A 10,793-nucleotide genomic window follows, 5' to 3' on the forward strand; every position below is an offset into this window, starting at 1 on the left:
AGACTCCGTAGGAATGTGCGTCAGATTAGAGTCATCTGTAATTGAGTGTTGTGGGAAATTTTCCGTGAGATCGGATTTCTGGAGGTCATTAGAGTCCTCTGGGTAAGAGTATAGAGAAAAGGAATCAGAAGACTCTCCCTCATATAAAGAATCACTCCCCTCTAGAGGAGAGGATTCTGCCACCTCCGTGAATTCTTCCGAGTGTACGCTCTCTATCTCCTGGTGAATCGGAGGAAGTGTCAGTTTCAGAATGAGTGACACGCCACGAAGTTATTGTTTCTGAATGATCTCCTGTTACACTATCATCTTTTAAGGTAGAGGAAGATATTGAATTAAAATTTTGAAACAAACTGTAGGTTAATACTCTCAAAGAGTCTAGATATTCCTTTTCTGAATCAAATAGAGGGTTTTGGAAGTCATTGGGGTTTAACTCCTTAGGGCAAGGAGGGTTATCAGGATGGGTAATGGTGACGTTATCCCCTCATGAAGAGTCTATTTGAGATGACCCATAGGTATCATCCGAAGAGCCCATAGTGTCATTTAGTTGTGTATCATTATTAGTGGCAATGTAATCTATAGAGATGTCATTGGATTGTCTTTTGGCTGGTGTTACCCCATAGGACCTGTCTACCTGTGAGTACCCTGAAAGTTTTAAGTCCCTGTGAGGGGATTTAGGGGTGGCACACCTCATTTGAAATGCATGAGGCTGCTGCATAGCATCGCGGTGTTGAAGCTGTGTGGAACTCACTGCATTAGGGAAATGCTGTGTGGAAGTGCAGCCCTCTCCATTCTCCGTCCTCAGTGTGGGTGTCGCAGATCGAAGCGAGGCCTCCTCGGACCTCTGACATTGTAGCAAAGCTCCGGAGGGTCCCTCCTTCGTCAGGGCCCGCTGTGGTTCTCCATGGATTTTCAGCAGCGGTGCCGTCTCTCTTTGCGGCTTCAACATCGCGGTGTTTTCCCGGCATCTGTTCTCCTTGCAGGCAGCAGGTGAAGGAGTCGGATGATTCTTCATCCCGCTCCAGGGATCCTGATGAGTCAGGGGAGCTCTCGAGTTTTTCTCCCGAGGTGCAGCGTTGCCTTTGTTCATTGTCTTCCGATGGTCTGGCACTCTTTTTGCCGTTCATGTCTGGGCAGTATATAAGCCAGATTTCTTAACTCCCCACAACTGGGAATTCAATGTTGCTCCGAGAGGCTTGTGTGAATTCAGGACTACGTTGGTGGATTTGCTATAGGGGTCCTTCTTTACTCCTGCATCGGCGGCCATTTTAGCTGGTGTCTTCCCCATAGCTGAGGAGGGAGATGATACAGCATTATCTCCTGAGCCTGTAAAAGGTTTTCTCTTAATAAAGTCCGTGGTATTCATCCTCTTTGGTAATTCAGGCATGTTCCATGGGTTTTCAAAATGCTTTTGGTGTAGAAAAATCCACATTAAGTACACTTTTATAAGCTTTTTTCAGGGGATATTGCGGGAGCTCCCAAGAAGCAGGTCTTCTCCCTTCTCCTGGCAAACCATGCCTCCAGGCCTACATCTTAACACACCTGTTGCAACCAGTAAAGACAGATTGATTGATTGATTACATATTGAATGCAATACAATGCTTGACATACATAGGTGAAAGCAAGGCGCACACAAAATGTTGCAAATGGTCAAGCTAATTTGAGCAAAATGCATTTGGCTTCCGAAATAATGTGCTTCTTTGACCTTGAAAAGAATTCACATAAAGGGTTAAAACACAACTTGCGCTGATTTCAATTCCGCTAGCCCTAACACCGGATCAGAGAAGGAGTGCACTGTTCCCGGAGATACTGCAATAACGGGTCAATGCATGGATTGGACAGAGCAAGCTCTTTTTCCATATCCCTGTTCTAAAAATCCATTTAATATATCATCCCCAAATAGGGGATGTATCAGATATTAAACTAATAAGAACAGATTTTTTTTTTTTTTTTTTAAATAAAACCATTCAGGTTTAAACTTTGCAGAAAATAAAAGGCAAACCCATTAGGGATTACCAAAACTCTGTGACTCAGTCTTAAATCTCATCACTATAGTCTTCTTTGAATAAATTTTATATCTTACATAATCAAAAAAACACAACAGTTTTACAACAAACACAAAAAAGGCAATTGCAATTTGATCACATCTTTCCACTTCATAAATTTCCACACACCCTCCGCATCCACACCCCTCTTTAAATCCCATTTATATTGAAACTATAATTTATTCAATACCATACGCACACAATCATTAACATCAAAATCCTTATTCTTATACACATATAAATTTCTACTATTCCACAACACTTCCTTTCATACGCCAAAAACACCCACATAATCCTTCCTTTATCTCCTCTCAAACAACCTAACCCAAACATAGCAGTCTCATAACTCAACCTCTTAACCCCAGTCAAAACCTCACATAACCCACCCAACTTCCCCATACTTCCATTACATATCCACACCCCCAAAACACATGGCCCACTTCTTCATCATCCCCACATCTATTCCTCGGACACTTCTCAGAAAACACTAAACCCCTCCTCTTCTGCACACTTCTAACTGGCAAAATTCCATGTAGAGACATCCATACCAAGTCCTTCAGTTTGTTGGACACATCCATACCAAGTCCTTCAGTTTATTGGACACATCATGCTTCACCAACTTCCCCCACACTTCAGCTATCTCTTTCGATCTTAAACCATCTATCTCACACATTGCATTATCCACACACATCCTCTTTATCACATTCTTCTTATCCACAAAACTATCCCTCTCAACACTCTTCAGTTGAAATTTTTTAATGAATAACTCAATACTCAAATACCAACTAGGGCATAAAGATACTGGCTTGCATCTATCATGCTCCACCCACTTCAGACGGTGCGTCATTACTAGGGTTGAGCGACTTTCATTTTTTTAAGATCGAGTCGGGTTTTGTGAAACCCGACTTAGTCCAGAGTCGAGTCGAGTGAAGTCGGCCGATTATCGCTAAAAGTCGGGGATCGACCGAAACACGAAACCCAATGCAAGTCAATGGGGAAGCATAGCCGGCAGTGAGTGGAGGCCAGGAACACACCTACAGTGCCCATTTTAATGCCAAAAACATCCATTCTTGTTTTCTGAAGCTTGTCAATCTAAATTAACTTTATAATAATAGTTGGGCACTGGAAATTGGGGGTGATTTGGCAAAAGTTGTGGGGGGTAGGGCTGGTTCAAGGTTTTAGTGGGCACAGGAAACATGGACTACGTCACGGCGGTGTAGCAGTGAGAGGTAAGTATGTCAAGTTTGCAAGTGCTGTGATCCTAAGCAAGCAGGGGGGCCCACTCGTTGGCATTGGCACTGGCACAGGGCCCCTCAAAGTACAGCGGTGTGTTTGCACGGCGGGGGCGCCTCCCACCAGCAGCGACACTTTTGCGTACTCTGAGGGGCCATGTGCCAGTGACGTCGCCAACGAGTATGCCCCCCCACCTGATGAAGGAACCTGCACTTTCATCTGCACCTTCCTCTTTGTCCCTGTGTAAGGTGGTATAACATGCGGGAAGGGGAACCTGACTTTCAGCAGGGTCAGATTCTGGCTGTGTAGAGTGCAAGGGGAATGTAGTGGTCTAGGTCAATGTACCAGCAGACTCATGTAGCAGTGGCTGGGCAGTGGGCAGGATGAGGAGGAAACATATATAGGGCCAAAGAATAAAGTAGGCTAAATACAGTTCAAAATTGGTAACAGGACTAAACAGGCGGCATTGCTTTGTTGAGTGGAGTAGCAAACCCAGGAGCAGCAGACACTGTTTTAAGGGCCCAAACACACTAATAGGCCAAATGCAGTTTAATATCTGATACTATAGGCCGAAAGCCATAAGGTTGAAGCTCAGCTTTTTTTAGTTGAGGACAAACACCAGGGAGGAGCAAACAGAGCTATTAGGCCCCATCCAGCAATTTAAAAATAAAAAAAAAAGAGCCAGAAGGTGGAAACTCAGCTTTGTTCAGTTGAGGGCAACACCAGGGAGGGGCAGACACCGTTAGTAGGCCCTAACCACCAATTTTTAAAAACACAGCACTTAATGAGAGCCAGAAGGTTGAAGCTCAGCTTTATTCAGTTGAGGGCAAGACCAGGGAAGGGCAGACACCGTTAGTAGGCCCTAACCACCATTTTGTTTTTTAAAAAAAACTTAATGAGAGCCAGAAGGTTGAAGCTCAGCTTTATTCAGTTGAGGGCAACACCAGGAAGGGGCAGACACCGTTAGTAGGCCCTAACCACCATTTTGTTTTTTAAAAAACACTTAATGAGAGCCAGAAGGTTGAAGCTCAGCTGTATTCAGTTGAGGACAACACCAGGGAGGGGCAGACACCGTTAGTAGGCCGTAACCAAAGTTGAAGGCCAAATGCAGTTTAATATCTGATACTATAGGCCGAAAGCCACAAGGTTGAAGCACAGCTTTATTCAGTTGAGGGCAACACCAGGGAGGGGCAGACACTGTTAGTAGGCCCTAACCACCAATTTTTAAAAACACAGCACTTAATGAGAGCCAGAAGGTTGAAGCTCAGCTTTATTCAGTTGAGGGCAACACCAGGGAGGGGCAGAGACCGTTAGTAGGCCCTAACCACCATTTTGTTTTTTAAAAAACACTTAATGAGAGCCAGAAGATTGAAGCTCAGCTGGACAGGACAACACTCGGTGGATGCCATATCTGTGTTTTCAATGGAAAAAAACCTTTCAGTTAACTACTTGCAGGAGAAAGTTTTTGTAGCTGGTGGCCAATTTTGGTACTGTACCAGTTTTTGGTTGTATGTGTTTTTGTTTTTAATGTTAAAATGTATGCATTTGATATCTCTCCAGTATTTTCTTTATTATAAGCAAAATACTTATTTTTATATTTTCTGATGTTTTATACCGGAGTGTTCCTCGGGACACGCTTATAAACTTGATAATTGGTTCCAGGGGTACACGGGCAGCAGTGATCTGGTCAGTGGAGGCCTAGTGGAAGGAGGGACCGCAGACAGGCTTCAAAGGCTTAACATGATAAAATGGGCTGGCTGTAGGCACTTTATAATTGGTTCCAGGGGTACATGGGCAGCAGTGGTCTGGTCAGTGGAGGCCTAGTGGAAGGAGGGACCGCAGACAGGCTTCGGAGGCCTAACACAATAAAATGGGCTGGCTGTAGGCACTTTAAAATAGGTTCCAGGGGTACACGGGCAGCAGTGGTCAGGTCAGTGGAGGCCTAGTGGAAGGAGGGACCGCAGACAGGCTTCGGAGGCCTAACACAATAAAATGGGCTGGCTGTAGGCACTTTAAAATAGGTTCCAGGGGTACACGGGCAGCAGTGGTCTGGTCAGTGGAGGCCTAGTGGAAGGAAGGACCGCAGACAGGCTTCGAAGGCCTAACATGATAAAATGGGCTGGCTGTAGGCACTTTATAATTGGTTCCAGGGGTACACGGGCAGCAGTGGTCTGGTCAGTGGAGGCCTAGTGGAAGGAAGGACCGCAGACAGGCTTCGAAGGCCTAACATGATAAAATGGGCTGGCTGTAGGCACTTTATAATTGGTTCCAGGGGTACACGGGCAGCAGTGGTCTGGTCAGTGGAGGCCTAGTGGAAGGAGGGACCGCAGACAGGCTTCGAAGGCCTAACATAATAAAATGGGCTGGCTGTAGGCACTTTATAATTGGTTCCAGGGGTACACGGGCAGCAGTGGTCTGGTCAGTGGAGGCCTAGTGGAAGGAAGGACCGCAGACAGGCTTTGAAGGCCTAACATGATAAAATGGGCTGGCTGTAGGCACTTTATAATTGGTTCCAGGGGTACACGGGCAGCAGTGGTCTGGTCAGTGGAGGCCTAGTGGAAGGAAGGACCGCAGACAGGCTTCGAAGGCCTAACATAACAAAATGGGCTGGCTGTAGGCACTTTATAATTGGTTCCAGGGGTACACGGGCAGCAGTGGTCTGGTCAGTGGAGGCCTAGTGGAAGGAGGGACCGCAGACAGGCTTCGAAGGCCTAACATAATAAAATGGGCTGGCTGTAGGCACTTTATAATTGGTTCCAGGGGTACACGGGCAGCAGTGGTCTGGTCAGTGGAGGCCTAGTGGAAGGAGGGACCGCAGACAGGCTTCGAAGGCCTAACATAATAAAATGGGCTGGCTGTAGGCACTTTATAATTGGTTCCAGGGGTACACGGGCAGCAGTGGTCTGGTCAGTGGAGGCCTAGTGGAAGGAGGGACCGCAGACAGGCTTCGAAGGCCTAACATAATAAAATGGGCTGGCTGTAGGCACTGTAAAATAGGTTCCAGGGGTACACGGGCAGCAGTGGTGTGGTCAACGGAGGCCGATTGTAATGAGTGTCTGCCAGTTAGTAGTCAAAAAACAACAAATAAATGTGAATGTCTCGCATTAAAACAAAGACACTAAAGGGTGCAATCATTAGGTTCAGGGGTGGGATCCTGTGCGTTGTTTCAGACCTACTAATTTAGCGCAAAGTATTTACTGTGGTAAATAGAGGACACTGCCCCTGACTATGTTATGTACCATCATACATGTCAACACAATGGTATTGTCAGTGGCAGGTATGGAAGGATGTCAGCGCATAGACTAAACATTGGTGGAAGTGTGAGAGATAACTGTGGAAGTGGTAGAGCAATGTTTGACCTGGGGGTGGGTGAACTCTCTTGTGGCCGGCGGTACAGGCCCAGGGCCCCTCATGTTACAACAGTGTGTCTGACGTTGGGTGCGCACCACCACCGCCAGAGACACTTTATTGTACTATGAGGGACCCAGTACCAATGCCGTCGACCAAAAGCGAGCACACCCACCTCTTCAGGCAAACAGCTGTCTCACTGGTGCTTGCGCCAAGTCGCGATACCACGGCCCCGTGTGGGGAGTTTGGCCATTTAGGGAGGTGTAAACATGTCATATGCCGGACAATCAGCTGCAGAAAATTAGACATTAGAAAAGTAATTCACAGTAGTCCACAGGCAAGAGCTTTTCATAGGAAAGCTAGGTGTCGGCCGGGCAAGGTGGGGCAAAAGATTTTGAAATCCAGTTGTGGTTCATTTTAATGAATGTTAGATCGTCAACATTTTGGGTAGCCAGACGAGTCCTTTTTTCGGTTAATATTGAACCTGCAGCACTGAATACTCTTTCTGATAGGACACTTGCTGCCGGGCAAGCAAGCTCCTGCAATGCATATTCTGCCAATTCTGGCCAGGTGTCTAATTTTGAGGCCCAGTAATCAAATGGGAATGACGGTTGAGGGAGAACATCGATAAGGGATGAAAAATAGTTAGTAACCATACTGGACAAATGTTGTCTCCTGTCACTTTCAATTGATGCAGCAGTACCTGTCCTGTCTGCGGTCATAGCAAAATCACTCCACAACCTGGTCAGAAAACCCCTTTGTCCAACGCCACTTCTGATGTGTGCACCCCTAACACTACTAATCTGCTGCCCCCTGGAGCTCGTGTGATAACGATCACGTGCGCTGTGTGCTGGGAATGCCTGAAGCAAACGGTCAACAAGAGTTGATTGTTTGGTTGCTAATATTAGTTCCAAGTTCTCATGTGGCATAATATTTTGCAATTTGCCTTTATAGCGTGGATCAAGGAGGCAGGCCAACCAGTAATCGTCATCGTTCATCATTTTCGTTATGCGTGTGTCCCTTTTTAGGATACGTAAGGCATAATCCGCCATGTGGGCCAAAGTTCCAGTTGTCAAATCTCCGGTTGTGATTGGTTGAGGGGCAGTTTCAGGCAAATTTACGTCACTTGTGTCCCTCAAAAAACCAGAACCCGGCCTTGCCACGCAACCAATTTCCAGTGCCCCCGGGAAAGCTTCCGCATTAAAAATATACTCATCCCCATCATCCTCCTCGTCCTCCACCTCCTCTTCGCCCGCTACCTCGTCCTGTACACTGCCCTGACCAGACAATGGCTGACTGTCATCAAGGCTTTCCTCTTCCTCTGGTGCAGACGCCTGCTCCTTTATGTGCGTCAAACTTTGCATCAGCTGACGCATTAGGGGGATGCTCATGCTTATTACGGCGTTGTCTGTCATGATCTCAATGGCAAGAGATCATAGCATCAGCATATATAGGAACTAGCTCTTGGAAGATGGGAACTGAGCTGACCATGAACTAAACCTAACGCACAACTAGCAGTGGCCGGGTAGCATGCCTACGTTGATTCTAGATGCCCAGCACCAGCCGGAGGACTAAATAATGCTAGCAGAGGAAAATATTAGTCCTAGCTCACCTCTAGAGAAATACCCCAAAAGGAGACAGAGGCCCCCCACATGTATTGGCGGTGAATTAAGATGAAATAACAAACGTAGTATGAAAATAGGTTTAGCAAATTTGAGGTCCACTTACTACATAGCAGAAGACAGAAAGGACACTTTCATGGTCAGCTGAAAACCCTATCAAAACACCATCCAGAAATTACTTTAAAACTCTGGCATTAACTCATAACACCAGAGTGGCAATTCCTGTTCACAAGAGCTTTCCAGACACAGTAACGAAACTACAGCTGTGAACTGGAACAAAAATGCAAAAACAAACATGGACAAGAGTCCAACTTATCTAGTAGTTGTCTAGGAGCAGGAACAAGCACAAAGAGGCTTCTAATAACATTGTTGACCGGCAAGCAACTAACAGAGCAGCAAGGTTATATAGCGACTCCCACATCTTGATGGGAACAGGTGAACAGAGAAGATGAAGACACCAGTTCAATTCCACCAGTAGCCACCGGGGGAGCCCAGAATCCAAATTCACAACAGTACCCCCCCCTCAAGGAGGGGGCACCGAACCCTCACCAGAACCACCAGGGCGATCAGGATGGGCCCTATGAAAGGCACGAACCAGATCAGAGGCATGAACATCAGATGCATTCACCCAAGAATTATCCTCCTGGCCGTATCCCTTCCACTTGACCAGATACTGGAGTCTCCGTCTGGAAACACGAGAGTCTAAGATTTTCTCCACAACGTACTCCAACTCACCCTCAACCAACACCGGAGCAGGAGGCTCAACGGAAGGCACAACCGGTACCTCATACCTGCGCAATAATGACCGATGAAAAACGTTATGAATAGAAAAGGATGCAGGGAGGTCCAAACGGAAGGAAACAGGGTTAAGAATCTCCAATATCTTATACGGGCCAATGAACCGAGGCTTAAACTTAGGAGAAGAGACCCTCATAGGGACAAAACGAGAAGACAACCACACCAAATCCCCAACACAAAGCCGAGGACCAACACGACGGTGGCGGTTGGCAAAAAGCTGAGTCTTCTCCTGGGACAACCTCAAATTGTCCACCACCTGCCCCCAGATCTGATGCAATCTCTCCACCACAGCATCCACTCCAGGACAATCCGAAGATTCCACCTGACCAGAGGAAAATCGAGGATGAAACCCCGAATTACAGAAAAACGGGGACACCAAAGTGGCAGAGCTGGCCCGATTATTGAGAGCGAACTCCGCCAATGGCAAAAAAGCAACCCAATCATCCTGGTCAGCAGACACAAAACACCTCAGATATGTCTCCAGGGTCTGATTAATCCGCTCGGTCTGGCCATTCGTCTGAGGATGGAAAGCGGACGAAAAAGATAAATCTATGCCCATCCTAGCACAGAATGCCCGCCAAAATCTAGACACGAATTGGGTCCCTCTGTCAGAAACGATATTCTCAGGAATACCATGCAAACGAACAACATTTTGAAAAAACAGAGGAACCAACTCGGAAGAAGAAGGCAACTTGGGCAGAGGAACCAAATGGACCATCTTAGAGAAACGGTCACACACCACCCAGATGACAGACATCTTCTGAGAAACAGGCAGATCTGAAATAAAATCCATCGAGATGTGCGTCCAAGGCCTCTTAGGAATAGGCAAGGGCAACAACAATCCACTAGCCCGAGAACAACAAGGCTTGGCCCGAGCACAAACGTCACAAGACTGCACAAAGCCTCGCACATCTCGTGACAGGGAAGGCCACCAGAAGGACCTTGCCACCAAATCCCTGGTACCAAAAATGCCAGGATGACCTGCCAACGCAGAAGAATGAACCTCAGAGATGACTCTACTGGTCCAATCATCAGGAACAAACAGTTTATCAGGTGGGCAACGATCAGGTCTATCCGCCTGAAACTCCTGCAAGGCCCGCCGCAGGTCTGGAGAAACGGCTGACAATACCACTCCATCCTTAAGGATACCTGTGGGCTCAGAGTTACCAGGCGAGTCAGGCTCAAAACTCCTAGAAAGGGCATCCGCCTTAACATTCTTAGAACCCGGTAGGTATGACACCACAAAATTAAACCGAGAGAAAAATAATGACCAGCGCGCCTGTCTAGGATTCAGGCGCCTGGCGGTCTCAAGATAAATCAAATTTTTGTGGTCAGTCAATACCACCACCTGATGTCTGGCCTCCTCAAGCCAATGGCGCCACTCCTCAAAAGCCCACTTTATGGCCAAAAGCTCCCGATTCCCAACATCATAATTCCGCTCAGCGGGCGAAAATTTACGGGAAAAGAAGGCACAAGGCCTCATCACGGAGCAGTCAGAACTTTTCTGCGACAACACTGCCCCAGCTCCGATCTCAGAAGCGTCGACCTCAACCTGAAAAGGTAGAGCAACATCAGGCTGACGCAACACAGGGGCAGAGGAAAAACGGCGCTTAAGCTCCCGAAAGGCCTCCACAGCATCAGGGGACCAATCAGCAACATCAGCACCCTTCTTAGTCAAATCGGTCAATGGCTTAGCAATATCCGAAAAACCAGCAATAAATCGACGATAAAAGTTAGCAAAGCCCAAAAA

The 10,793-nt window shown here is 46.9% G+C and overlaps 1 non-coding gene across 1 annotated transcript; it reads right to left on the minus strand.

The window, feature by feature from the left end:
• Nucleotides 1-1,781: 1,781 nt before the first annotated feature.
• Nucleotides 1,782-1,965, minus strand: LOC143770670 (U2 spliceosomal RNA). The gene has a single exon (XR_013214693.1). It is a non-coding gene; the product is annotated as a U2 spliceosomal RNA (small nuclear RNA).
• Nucleotides 1,966-10,793: the final 8,828 nt, after the last annotated feature.

Source organism: Ranitomeya variabilis, chromosome 4 (assembly GCF_051348905.1).
Source record: "Ranitomeya variabilis isolate aRanVar5 chromosome 4, aRanVar5.hap1, whole genome shotgun sequence".
Lineage (NCBI taxonomy): Eukaryota > Metazoa > Chordata > Amphibia > Anura > Dendrobatidae > Ranitomeya > Ranitomeya variabilis.